The following is a 14,159-nucleotide window of genomic DNA, read 5'->3' on the forward strand; positions in this document are numbered from 1 at the left end:
CCCAAGGACTGTCTCCCAAGGGATCTCATTAGTCTTCCATTAGTCCTTCCATTATTTGCTCTCTCTAAGAGAAGGTTAGTGTCTGCACTCTCAGACAGTAAAGCCACTGGTGAGATCTGAGGCTCATCTTCCGGGAATTTACAGCCGTGACACAGAGAGTTTTGAATTTCATACAAGTGTTCTGGGTAGGTCCTTAGTCTAGTGTCACACAATGGGGCTTGTCTTCAGTCTGCCTTTGAGATAGCTGTTTGTGTGACTATGTCTCTATTACTTGCATGTTCCTGGTTCTTAAGGAACCCTATTCCTTAAGGGTTGTTTGTTGTTTTTTTTTAATGGAATACAGCAGCAAAATAGTCTCCTGAAGGCAGAAATTTACTGTGAACAGGATGGCGAATTTTGCAAGGTCCATGTGCTCTGTTGTATTGGCCAGCTTCTGATCGCTGCCACTTCCTTCAGCCTTCCTTCCTACCATCCATCATCATACTGATGTAACAGACTTCAAAAGTGCTCTGAAATAGTACACATTCTAATTAAAACAGTCAATAACAAACCTAATGGTAAGGCTTTTTGATCAAAACTGGAGGGATTTCTGCCATCAAGCAGCACGATGATTTGCATGCAGCTACAAAGAATGTTCTTTCAACTGACAGCCACGTGCAAAAGCCACTCACAGATGTCCAAAGCTGGTAGCAAACTATCTGTGAAAAATCCATAGGGCAAACAGAACCCACACAAGCTGAGAAGGAAAATAAAAACAAAAGCTCTTTGGAAAGTGACAATGTTCTGTAAGTTCCCATGTCTTGGGGTTGAATAAATAAAGTCTCCAACTTCCTCTGCCTTTCAGGGTCAAGCAAACAAAAGATGCCATTTCCGTCTTTCAGAGCAAGAAGCAGAATTCCCAGTCAGTCATCGAATGGGGAAGGTCATAATACAATACATACCACAGCAGCTGACTTCCCTGAAGGCTGCTACTTAACATTTTGGGTAGCCTTCTCTCTCACTTTGAATAGCTACAGAATGGTTTCCAGGAGACTAAGGCCTCAGCTATCTCTAGCTGTTGTTGGTTCATTCTTCTCTTCTTGTGAGAAGCCAAGTCTTAGTCCTTGTAGCTCCTTCACAGCTGCTGTCCTTGACCCCCCACAGGGAAGCTTATGCCACTTCAGTGGCTACAGAGGACTCCTCTCTTGGCAACACAAGCATGATCTGTAGACATTCTTCTCTCATCGCTTCTGCTTTTATCTCTGGATTTAGCAGAAATTGCTGAGAACTTAGTACAGCCTTACAAGCTACAGAGTATGAGCATAACGCTCTGGAAGTTGTGCGCGTAGGATTACAACCTATCAGTGAGGGCTGTGATGGTTTTTTAAGAAGGTCACTGAGAATCCTTCAAAGCATTAAGACCTCTAAACAAGGATGTAGGAAAATATATCTGAGAGTGTCTCCATACTATAACTCTACAGACGATTTTGAAAATGCCTCCCTTCTGCTTCTTGAGCTTCCAGTCGAAGAATAAAAGTAATTTGGTGAAGCCTGACCAGGAGTAAATCAGAGCCGTGGTTAGTTCTCAGTTAGACCTCACTCCAATGGCTGATTACTGAGAAGCGGGGACACTGGTGTCTCCTATGCGCAGCCATGGACAAGCAGCACGTTGTGTCACTGTGGTTCTGATGTAATTAGGATGGTTTGCTAATGTCACACGTGTACCTCAGCTCTTGTGCTCATGTAAAGCTGTGCTGTAGGGGTCGCGATTGAAATTGTTGCAAAACAGATTTTGTCAAGGAATTTTAGTAATGTTGTAAGATGTTGCTATTCTCACTCTTGTTCTTTTTTTAAAGTGATACAAAAGCACAGTTTATCAAAACAGAATACCCCACACAAACTTTCCTACATTTCTTTGAACATCAGGATTGATCATTGCCTAGATTCAACATTAAGCAGAAGTTTTCAACAACTTTGGTTGCCATTGAGAGATTTTGCTTTTCCCAACCATTGTCTGTGGGTATATGCTGTCTTTGACAGGAAGGAGATTAGGTTATTCAAGAAAGAAATCATTCAAGAATCTGCACACTAAAATAATGAAATCTGTGTCACTTGAGTTCATGTTTATTTAGTCAGACAGGAAACGATCAAGAAATGAAATCATAAAGGCTTATTCCCCAGTGACTTTTCATAACAAGCTGTTTACCTAAAATTGCTAAATGAGTAACCTATTTTTATGTATTCAAAAGAACAGGAAGATGATTTCAGAGGATATTCTGTGACTTTTTGGTCCTTCGTAAATATGAAAAAGTATGTCTCTTGAGTTTTGTGTGATAGAGCAGGCCAAACCCCAGTGTGACTGGTGGTCCCTGTATAGACAGGCTAAAAGCTACAGATGGCATTTTCCTGGGAACACGCTGTTCATGAAGGGGATAGAGAATGAGTCATAAATTAATTGGAATTCGTACTTAGTATTTCCATCACCAGTGTTGGAGTTATTACACCAGATTGCTTTTTCCATATGAAAGACACACTTCTATAAAATCCCCAAAGTAGAAAAAAAAAGAAACCCATGACATTAGCTGCCAGCATGGATGCCAGTATGGAGTTGCAGAAGGAGCCAGATTTGGTTTAGAACTCAACAAGCATACATCTCGCTGCAAAGACCCTATGTTCTAGATGTTTGTTGACTCTGAAAGCTGTTACTGCTGTGTAGGTATGCTCTGCCACCAGCTTTACAGAGAGCACTGTGCTGAGAGCTGTGCTGCAAAGCAAAGAGACAATTTTCATCCCAATCGGTGAGATTACCATCACCATCTCGGCTACATTGAACTGCATTTGTGCAGCACATTGTAATTCTAGCCTCGAGTCCAGCTGATCTGCCTTAATACGTTTTCAAATGTTGTAAATTCAAGATTACGCAATTCCTCTCAGTGTTAAATTATAGGTGGCAAACACAGTTTTATGTTTGTGATACACAGGCCAACTCTGATTACTGGTAGCTCTTTATTTCTTGCAGTGATCTGAAACATAATTATCCATGATGAGCTCACCCTGTAAAAACATAAAAAATTGCAACAGCGCTGGTAGAAGAGGTTCACATTTATGAGGTCTGTGTTGAGAACACTGCTGGAGTAAACCTAGAGATTAGTGAGAACCCAGCAGTCCAGGACAGCCTCTTTCAGTGTTTGGATTGCAGTCTCTAGGGAGACAGCTGCCAGCAGGGCTGGGAGGCCTTTGCTTTGGTCTCAGATCCCAGGTGTAGTCCTCCCCCCTGCAGCTTTCCTCACCCGCTTCACCCAGTGCACCTTACCTCTGCCAATTTCTGGGGTGCTTCCTGGGTATCCTTCGGGCTCGATCCTTTGTAGTAGGGTTGCTGAAGGAAAGCATTTGCAAAAAACATCCTGAGCATCTGAAGAACGTTTTCCACTTCAGTCATCCACCACTTCATTGTAAATCATCTGCCTCCATCCTGTCTTACTCTGCAGTAGCCCCAGGAGAGAAGACCATGGCATGTCCCAGTACAGCACCAATGCCTTCTGGCTGAATGTGGATGGAGAAGTGATTGCCAGCCTGAGCTGCCCCTCGCCATGAGAGAGGAGGCACCTCTGTTTCAGAGCAGGGTTCATTCATTAAATCTGTAAATCTCCTGTTGCTGTAGCTGGGAAACAGAAATATTTGAAGTGAATGTCTCACTTTCATTGGTGTGCCGGGTTCAGATAGGCACTCTGCAGCATGTGTATATGATTTTTTTTTTAATTAACTGGCAAATGCATTGAATCAGAGAGCTCATGTGCTTGCCCCATGCAGACAGAAGCTTCACAGAGATGGTGTTAAAAACACTCTCCTATGAGCAAGAGCTGATCACAGTATCTAAATAAATGAGGTAATTTTACATATCCAAGGGAGACAGGTGGAAAATTCAGCTCACTCTTTGGATACCATCCAACCTATAAAGACATTTCAACTGTAAGTGAATACAGGCTTACGCCAGCCTTCACTCTTAAATCAGTGAGATGCCAACAGTAGGATACAAATGATACTGAGTGATAGAGAAGGTGCATGTCAATGAAAAAGTGACACTGCCTCTTGAAAAAAAAACACAACAAAGTCAAGTGGTTAAATTAACTTTTAATCATTAAGTGCCTACATAGTGAAATGGGGAAGTACATACTGCAGTTCAAAGGTAAGGGCTAAACAAGACTAGGAAAACATATTAAAAGAAGAACTAGTAGGGTAAAATGCTGGCAAATGATATGAAGCTTGATTAAAGATTAAAAGCTCAGTGCAAAAGTCTTTAAAAGGTCTCTAAAATACCCAGCAAGCTTAAGCAGCACATTAAAGTAGATTCATAGAAGTAAGAAGATATCTTTTAAACAATAGACATTATAGCCAAATGAGAGAACAGAAAAAAGAGCATAATTTCTGGCAGCCTGAATGTCAAACCATATGAAGTCAAGCCAGAAAAAGATATTGAGGAACAGTGTGCCTGAGGCATAAAAGAATAATAACCGCATTTTTCAGAGAACGCCTGCCAAGGAATCTCTGGTGCCTGTTGAGGACCAAGGTGTGAAAGAGCACTAAAAGTTGAAATCAGCACTGTTGAAGGAAAGAGCAAAAAGCTCTTGTGCTGGTGTTAACCGCTGAGGCTATATAATTATCAGGAGAATGGCAAGTGACAATTGAGGCTAACTTTTTCTAAAATGGCCTCAGGAACTGTAAAATTCCCAAGTCTCACTTTTGCACAAGCTGGCTGGATCTGTGAGAGTTGAGCGTGTCTGGGGACGTAAGATAGGAAGAGCTAGGAAAGTGCTCCATCACAGGCCTCAGAGGGGTAGTGAGCGCGAGGATAAGGGTGGTCTCTTCAGCGCAACAACATATGTGATTGTTCAGAAAACCTGGAAAAAAGTAGTTCTTTGGAAACTTCTAAAAGAAAGCAAATTTTTGTGAGGCAAGAGTCAACATACCCATGGCCTCCCAGTCTCTCCCTGCTGCACTCAGAGGGAGCAGATCTTGCATGCTATCCTGGGACAAGCCCTACAGCCCTTGTTCTTGAGAGCAGCCTCTTCCAGCATGCTCTTTGAGACTGCTCTCCAGTGTACTGTTGCCTTGTAAGCGGGTATGTCTGGGTTTGCAGGCTATGTGGGGAGCTTGTTTATACTTTTTGTGCCTCCCAAGCAGGCATGGGAGGGTTCTGCCAAACAGAGTTGCTCTCTCTCCAGCCTCTGTCCTTCACTCCCAAGAGAGTTTTCTGTGCAGCAGAAATGCTTTGCTCCTTGCCTTTGTTTTCTCTTTTTTCCCCTTCTTGTCATTAGCATTGGCACAGCTGGTTAAGTTTCAAATATGGCCATCCTGCAGCAATAATACCCTGCCAACAACACATACAGACAGCCTGTGCTGTCAAAAATGTCTCAGTATTTCCAAGAAATACTTTACCTGAGGGAGCTTTAAATGATGTGCTTGTGAAGGTTGGCACTGGTGATTCTGATCTTCTCTTCTGGAGATGGCCATTGGCTCCCTCTCCAAAACAACGAGAGCAATCCCTGTAGATCCACACTGGGCCCTCTCCTCTGTAGCTCATGCTCTTTCTCTTAGAGGGAGGTGACTGCAGCATGAAAGAAGATTGGAGGGGGACATGGGAGATCAGATGGTAAATGGTCCCTGGGAAGAGCCAGCTTTCCTTCCCTCTCCCTGAGACCTCTCAGTCTGGACCAGGTACTAAAAGCACATCTGGCATAGATCTGCCACTGACCACGTTGCCCACAGCCAGTGCCGATCTCTCCTGTGGCTCCATTATTTACTTAGAAGGTCACAGAGAGCTTGTCTCTTCCAGTTTTCTTGCTTCCCCTTGTGCCTATATATATTACCCTTGGATAGCCCTTGGCACCAATGCTCCAACAGCTTAGACATGGGGAGAGACCCTGTCTCCTTGCTGTCAGCTTGTGGTTTATCAAAGTAGCTTGATGTTTCTGACCATGGCCCCTGTTCCTGTATGTGTTTGGACTCAGCAGCCTGGGTCGCTCTTTGGGAGGTCCTGGGAGACCTGGAGAGCTGAAATGCCCAGGATGTCGCTTGACCTGTGTCAAGGACTGAGGACCGCTGAGTCCACAGAGGTGAGACCATTGCAACTGGTTTGTTTGGAAGTAGTTCCAAGCAGGAATTTGTTTTCAAAAAGAGAAGTTATTTGGGTCACAATATAACTTTCTCCCTTGCCTCAAATAATCCTGTCTAACAAGCAAATCTGTAAATGTTTTAGGAAGAGCCCTGCTGCGTTATTGCAGTGAGTGTATTTTTAGTCTTTGTAGCTGTTACAGTAACGCTGCTTCATTTATATACTTATTTGGTAGTGTATACCAACCCTTCAGATGGAAACGTTGTCCAGATGTGCTGGGTAGGACAGTCAGGGCTGCTCAGTGGTGATCAGATGGAAGATTGCAGAAGTGACAGAGCAGAGAAAGCCTCCTGAATTATGACTGGGGACAGCTGCAGCCCTTCACCAGGCCAGCCCCAGAGCTGTGTGCAGCTGGTGCCCTCGTTCTTCTGAAGCTTGCGCTTTCTGAACGCCGCGGTGCCCTAGATATAAGCTCTGTTTTGGGCCAGGGCAGGTTGGTGCTAAATCATTATTCAAACCAAACTTTAGCATGGTCAGCTTGGTGCAGCTAGCACAAAGCAGCCAGGTACTGGAAGTCATCCAGTGGCTGTTTGAAAGCTGCCGGTTCCTGCCGGTGTGATAGATGAGGCTGCAGAAGGGACTCCAAGTGCAAATTAACACTGACACTGTAAACTAACACTGATGCTGTATGTCTTTGGAATCCGGTGTGGGGAAGCAAGCTTTCTCATTAGAAGAATGAAACTAAAGGATGTGAGTAGCTGTTGAGCTAGGATAGCTGTAAAAGAGTTGCTGGGTTTGTATCACCTTACACAGAGATACCTAACTTTGACATCAACTAAACTGTTTTCATGGATAGTGGTTTCCCTCTGTGCTGTTGTCCATGAGGAAGGGATGATTCTGTAGCCTTACTGACATAGACAGTTAAAGTAAAGATGGAGCGCGTGATTTGCCTCCTTGTATCTTACTAGCAGAAGCGAGGCCATGTAGTCGAGATCTGTGTGGTCAACACTAGCTGAACTGTATGCAGTGAGCACAGTGGGGGAGTGGAGCTGGGCAGGTTCTGACCACTCTTGCAAGTCACCTACGAAGAAACCAGCCAGTAGGTACGTGGGTTATCTACTGCAAAGGCAGCTGGAGCCTTAGAGAAGAGTCTTAGGGATGTCAAATCAGTGACCCAGGCCCTGAATTATACAGTACTGGTCTCACAGAGTATTTTTGGGTAGTCCACTGTGGGACTGCCAGGGGTAAGGTGAAATTCATAGTTGATTTGGTAGAACAAGGCTCTATCAATGTACCTAAGGTATGAGCACATCTTCAGAAAGCTGCACACTCTTCCATGGTGGTTGGTTACAGCCCTGAAACACTTCACAAGGGCAGATGGTGTTTTGGGGGAGCTCTGTTGCAGCCTCTCTGCAAATTGGGCAGTTTTCAAGACGAGCATTTTCCTGCAACAAAGTTTTGAGGATTGTGTGCACATAAGTGGGAAAGGGTAAATTACCAGGTTAACTTGTTCCTGTCCTATGACTGCATCCATAGGGCCAAATAGCCCACTGATGTATATAGAGTTTGAGTCTGGAGAGACAATTCACACCACCATTTGTTCTGACTTACTGCAGAACAGGCACTTAAGATTTTCATTGCCTGCCTCTCAAGAAGCCCCCCGTGTGTCTTCTGCCTTTCTCTAAGACAGCACCTCTTATAGAAAGAAGTAGATGCTTGATCTCAAAGATGGACATTTGAACAGTCAGCTGGTTGATATGTGTCAGTACTACTAAGGGGAGAAGGAGAACTTTGATTTTGTGGTCTTTCTAATAGGACGGTTTTGAAAAGCTAGTACTTCCAACACGAAGACAATCTTCCATCATCTTCAGTAATTTGTAACAGTAGTTACTACCCTCAGCCTTATTTGCTTAATGTTTTTGGTTTGGACTGCTGACTTCAGCTTTCATCAATGCAACATGTTTGTTTTTAAAAGGAGCTGCCATAGACCCTAGAGAGCAGCACTGGGGAATTGGATTTCTGTTCCCTAGACCAAGCTTGTGCTGGGAGTTTGGTACAGTCTGTGAGAGGCAGTGAGCCTCTTTGAGAAGGTGCAGTCAGAGAACAGCAGTGCTTGGCACCATTTCCTTTGCTGTTAATTTGAAATAGTCTATCATCTGAAGCACGGCTTTTAAACCTGTTAACAAATAATTAAGTGCAACACAGCCTTTTGGTCTGGGACTTATAGTTTCTTTAGCCTGAAGCTATATGAATGGCTGTACGCTCTGAACTTCAAAGAGGAGCAGTTATTCTGTTTATAAATCCAGACACCTCTACAGGAGATCCGTTCCTGTGTTTTCACTTATGTAATCCCACAAAACATCAGTCGTAGGTAATTCAGCACAATAAACTTTAGAAATGATTCAGTGTCGGCGTTGCTCAGGGCTGTTAAGCAGCCCTGTGTAGCACAGGCTGGCAGTGCTGACCTTACATCCAACAACCGAGCAGCGACAGGAGGCAGCAACTTGAAGCTGTGGATCCTGCCTTCAAAGACACCCCTGCCTGTGTCCACCTCCCTGCAGGGGGCTGTGAGGTGCGATGGGTGCGTGCTCAGGCAGAGCAGGACATGGCTGAGCTCAGAATTGGGAGGAAGTGCTGATTACCTACACTGACCCTCCAGAGATCAGCCACATGGCACTGCTGAGCTCAACACCCATCGTGGCCTCTCTAGAAAACCCGCCTTGTGCTCCACTGGTGTCTCCCAGATGTCGGTGTGGCTGGACAGGCCCATGGAAGGAAGGAAAACCAGACTGGGCTGTTTTTAAAAGATCTGATGTGAGAATCACGAGGCAAAATTGTTGCCCTGTTCTGGCTGGTCAGGCCACGGGTCCCCTGGAGAACCCAAAGGGGTGGGTTCTACTCCAGGTATTGCCCACTTGCTGACAAGGAATTAGGAACAGCACAGCTAAACGTGTCCAACTACATAGCCACTGGATTTAAACTGATCATCAAGGAAACAGGGGACGACAGTGTTTTCACTGCCGTCTGAACCATGGGCACTGGTTGGTGTGCCTCCATAGCCTGTGGCAAACACCAGCTCAAATCTCACTGAAAGGGCTTCACCCAGGTTGCACTGCCTTGTCTTTGTCATGAGCAAAGAGCAGATGGGCAGTCATCACAGCTCAGTTGATGTATGTTGTCTTCGTTGTGGACCTGGACTCTGTAATGAGGGGCTTCAGTCATGACTAGGCACCTGCAGATCACAGAAAGGCAGGGCTAGAGGGACCACGAGGAACTGCAAGTGCCTGTGCCTGTGTGGAGGGAGGGTCAGGTACCCTGGGTCTTGTCTGACAAGGAATCATCCAGCCTTAAAAACTGCCAGTCACAAAGACTCTCTGGTCTCCCGAGATAGTGTCATCCAGGGTTTATATTTCATTATCATTAGAAACTTGGTCATAGATAAATGTGCTGCTTTTGAAATCGATCATTTTTAGACCTGCCATGCTGTTGGCTTATGTACAGTGATCTTCTGTAGTCCTCAGGCTTTTTCTGCAGTGCTTCTGCCCAGCCCCATTTTGTACTCGTGTTTTCCAGTTTTCCTGAGTGTTGTACTTCGCTCTGGCCTTGGTTGAAATGCATCCTGAAGACTTTGGCCAGCTTCTCTCTTTTATCAAAACTGCGGTCTAATCCAATACTCCAAGGTGGTTGAACTCTCTCCAGTTTAGCGTCTTCCAGAACTCTTAAAAGCATGCTCTCTATTCCTTGTCCAGATCGTGAAACAGTTTAATGGCATTGTGCTCAGGACGAGCCATGTGGAATAATTTTTGCAATGCCTGCCCCTTTGCCAGCGAGCTCATGTTTCCAAACATCGCATTGTGCCGGCTGCATTCAGGTCACGTTTGCCTGTTGTTTTGCTGGGAGCACCACGTGGGCTTACACCGAGCACCAGCCCCTCCACCCTCCGGTGGTGGCCACATGTGCCGGGGCTGGCACGGCTCTCAGGCTGCTCCTTTCAACACAGCTGGTCCAGATGCCCAACAGCATCACCAAACAGTGACTGCAGAAAATACCACCTCCTCTTCTGTTTGGTGCTAATGGTAATGAGAAAAGCTGCTGGAAATGTCTGTAGTGGGAACTGAGCCATTCTTGCCACTGTCCTCAACCCTGCGAGATGAGACCCCTAGCACAGGCTCCCCTCAGCAGTTCTTTGTCGACAATACCTTCAACCCAAAAGGGGAAAGAATCAGATTCCTGTCTTTAAACTTGAGTGTCACTCCTGAGCTAATTCACACACACAGGGCAGGGCTCAGACACATGAATTAAGTTGGGTGCGTGAATCCGCTGGCCAGAGAGGCTCGTAGTGAGTGTGGTTCCTCCCAGCTGTGGTGGCCTCAGAAGACACAGCACCTCCTGCACAGAGGAGCAGAACCTTAATCAAGGTTCGCTTAGTCACAGGGGAGCCTGCCTGAGCGCTGGGAGAAGCGGGATCCCGGCTGGCCGAGAAGGGCTGATCTGGTTCCCATGCTCCCTGCTGCCACCCACGCAGCGCAGCTCCCTCCCTCGCATGGGCTGCGCTCTCGTATCGCTGTTCTCCTCCTTGTTGTGCAAAGCCGAGAACTTAAAGTTACGGGGTTCTGAATGCGGGCAGATGTGGGAAAGTCTTGCCACCTTACTGAGAGGTTTTGCTGGCCCTGGCTGCCATCCCATCCCATCCCATCTCACCCACTTTTGGCTTTGGAGCATATTTTCTCACATAGCCAGGGTCCTATCGAGCTGTTGTCTGCAATGTGAGAGCCGAGGAGCTGCATTTTCAGCTTGTTGTGTCACAGGGAGCTGATCTGTTCCAGTTTGCTCTCTCCAGGCTCTTTGTGTCCCCCCCAGCTTCTCCTTGTGCCCCCAGCTGCTCCATGCAGCCCTGTCCCAAGCAGCACCACCAGCCCAGCCTTCTCCACTGTCCAGTACTGAAGCTGTTGGGTGAGAACCAAGAGCACATCCATAGGATGAGAGAAGGGGTGACCTGGAGGGGTGGCTTCAAAACAGGTCCCAACTGAGGACACGGCACCCAAAGCTACGGCAGGACTTTATCAGCAGCACTGTGGTCAGGAGGGTTAGGATCAGTGGCACAGAGATGTTCACAGCTGCTCTTGGCCTTGGTCACTCGGTGGCACATACAGAGCTTTTTCCATTTCATTTCTGCAGGTGGGAGCTTTGATTTCCTTGCAGTCTTTCAGTCCCCTCAGCAAGGATTTGCTCCTGCTTTTCATTACTATACCAGACATATTTGATCTAATGGCTTTTTCTTGCAGTCTTTCAGTCCCCTCAGCAAGGATTTGCTCCTGCTTTTCATTACTATACCAGACAATGGCTTCTACAGGTGGCGTGGGGTACAAGAGGGTCCAGCCGCCATTGTCAGCTGTCATCCAGAGTCAGAGTTAATCCAGGAAAACAGTAAAAATTAGTAATGTATATTGCATTCCTTCAATCCATACGCTTTCCATTAGGTGATCTTCCATCCTCCTTTAGCACAGAAAGAAAACCCTGCCGATGGCAGTCAGCGTTTCTGTCTCTGAAAGGCAAGCATTGGTCGTGCCTGGAAATCTGATCGCGGCTCTCGCATTCCTGGACACACTGTCTATGCAGGGAGTAGTCTCCCACCTTTAAATCCAGGCAGCAGATGCTGGCCATGTGCACAGCCTCTGCCTGCAAGCCCAGGAGCTTCTGTGGGAGCAAACGTGCCCAGCCTGGGGCCACGCTGGGGTGATGCAGCCCCGCGTGCCCTTCTGCTGCGATCCTGTGTGCTGACCCAGGTCTCCCCACGTCCAGAGGACTCTCAAAGGCCCTGTCCAACGTTACACCACAACGTCCTGCAGATACAACAGCCAGGTCAGCACGGTAATGAGCTGCAGTTAATTCTTTTGAGAGAGAACATTTTGACTTTTTTTGTTAATAATCTGGTGAAAAAATTCTTCTAGATCCTCAAGTGTCCAGAGGGTTACAGTATTCTTAAACTAATAAAAAGAAAGTGAAACATTCAGCTTTCTTAAATAAGCCCTATCTTCAATCACCCCTGCGCGTTAGTGGCTCAAGAACAATGGCTCAGTAATAAATGTTATACAAGGCAAACTCCATTGGTAATTATGTGCAGATGAAGAAGTGGAAAAGAAAAGCCTTGCATTAATTTCTAGGTGTGACTGCACATGCTAAGCATGGCCTGAACCCTTTGAGGTGTCACGAGCAGGCTGGGGCTGTGGTATGTGAGACGGAGTGCCATGTGTGGAGCTGCAAAAAAGGAAGAGGTCCCCCCCTCCTGTTCCTGTTCCAGAAAAAAAAAGGTCCAGAAATCTCTGCTTTTGGTGCCACTAGGTCACCAGCTTGTGGGGCTAACACTGACAATTTTTTTCCTTACTTTTGCAGAGAACGTGATCAATGGGCAGGACTACGAGGTGATGATGCAGATCGACTGCGAAGTGATGGACACCAGGATCCTCCACATCAAAAGTTCGTCAGTCCCTCCGTACCTCCGTGAGCAGCGCAGGAACCACACCAACACGTTCTACAGCGCGTCCCCCTCCGTCCCAGAGACACCCCATGCCCTGAGGGCTATTGTCAAATCCCTGCAGTAGCTCCTGTGGCGCAGGGCCACACACCCGGCATGCAGCAGGTCCTGCTGCCAGACTGAGCCCCTTCACTGCCAGGTCCCCGGGCTTCTGGCACATCGTCACAGCAAGGGCAGACCCCACTTAGCCCATTCCTGTGCCTGACCCGCATCCTGCCCCGGGATTGCACAGCTCAGCTGGCCCCTCCCCAGGGACCGGCCTGTGGGCCCTACGCAGCACACAGTGCCACGGATGTGGGTGATGCACACTGCTGTGGTCCTGGTGTTGGCATCAGCAGCTGGTTCCTGGGGCTGACACCAGAGGAGTACGGGCTGTCCTTGCTACTTATGTATGCACTGTCCAAAATTGTGGAGGTTTTGGGTTTTTCGGGGTTTTTTTGGTTGTGGGGGGTTTTTTGTTCTTTTTTTCTGTCACTGTTAAACCATCTCCTGAGGTGGGGTGCTGAGCACTGGGGTCCTACCACGGGGGAGGCCTGTGCTTGAGATCAGGCTTCCTTTCTCACAGAGCTCTTGAGGCAGCAGGAGGAAACAGTGTCCAGCTCTAAGTTGCGGGTGCAGGGAAAGCCACAGCCTTGTACCCCACGCTGGGCCTGTCACCCCAGCCCTGCCCCCAGGAGCAGGAGCATCCTTTCTCTGTGCTGGGCCTGGCCTGACAGCCCCATGCCTCATCAACCCCCTGTGCATCCACTCGCCTGCCCCAATTCCTTCCCGATGCCTCCCTTGCCAAGAAGCAGTGGGCTGTTGCCTGGGGCTGCAGCCATGGGCAGCCCAGCCCCAACCACCACTGGGGCGGTGGGAACCCGCACTTACAGCCAAAGCATTACGAGCACAACAACCCGCACTGCCACCAAGCATGGCCCCGCTCCCAGGGGTCACCCTCCTGGAGGGTCCTGTGGTTGGACACCCACAAGTAGGGCACTGGGTTGGTACAGGGCCTGGGCCACCCTCCTGGGCAGTGTACACACACACCACTCACCCTGTGTGCTCACCTGCACACTGCTGCTGTCTTCCCCAGCCCATGCGGCTGCATGGCAAAAGGCTGGGGCTTGGCCCAAGGGTGGCAATTTAGTGCAGCACATGCATTCTAGAGATTATACTGCTGGTTTTGGTTTTGTTGGGGTTTTTTTTTCCATTTTTTTCCCCTCCCTGTTTTTTGTTTGGATTTTTTTTTGGGAGGGGAGGTGATACTTAATGCTTTTCACAGCTAACAGCCTACAGAGCAGCACTGGCCCTGCTGGGACAGAAGAGCTGCTTCAGTTCAGTGGGACACAGCCACAGCACCTTCCTCCAAAACCGCAGACACACACACACACATGCACACATACACACCCAGCCGCACACCCCTTCTCTGCCTTGGCAGCACTGCCAGCCACCCGTCACACAGCAGGGGAGTGTGCTGTTTGCCCCTGAGCACTGACATGGCTCTTGCTGCAGTCACTGCTGCCATTGCACAGCCCGCTGCAGAGCGCTCTG

This window comes from Mesitornis unicolor, unplaced genomic scaffold, assembly GCF_000695765.1.
Source record: "Mesitornis unicolor isolate BGI_N332 unplaced genomic scaffold, ASM69576v1 scaffold41768, whole genome shotgun sequence".
Taxonomy (NCBI): Eukaryota; Metazoa; Chordata; class Aves; order Mesitornithiformes; family Mesitornithidae; genus Mesitornis; species Mesitornis unicolor.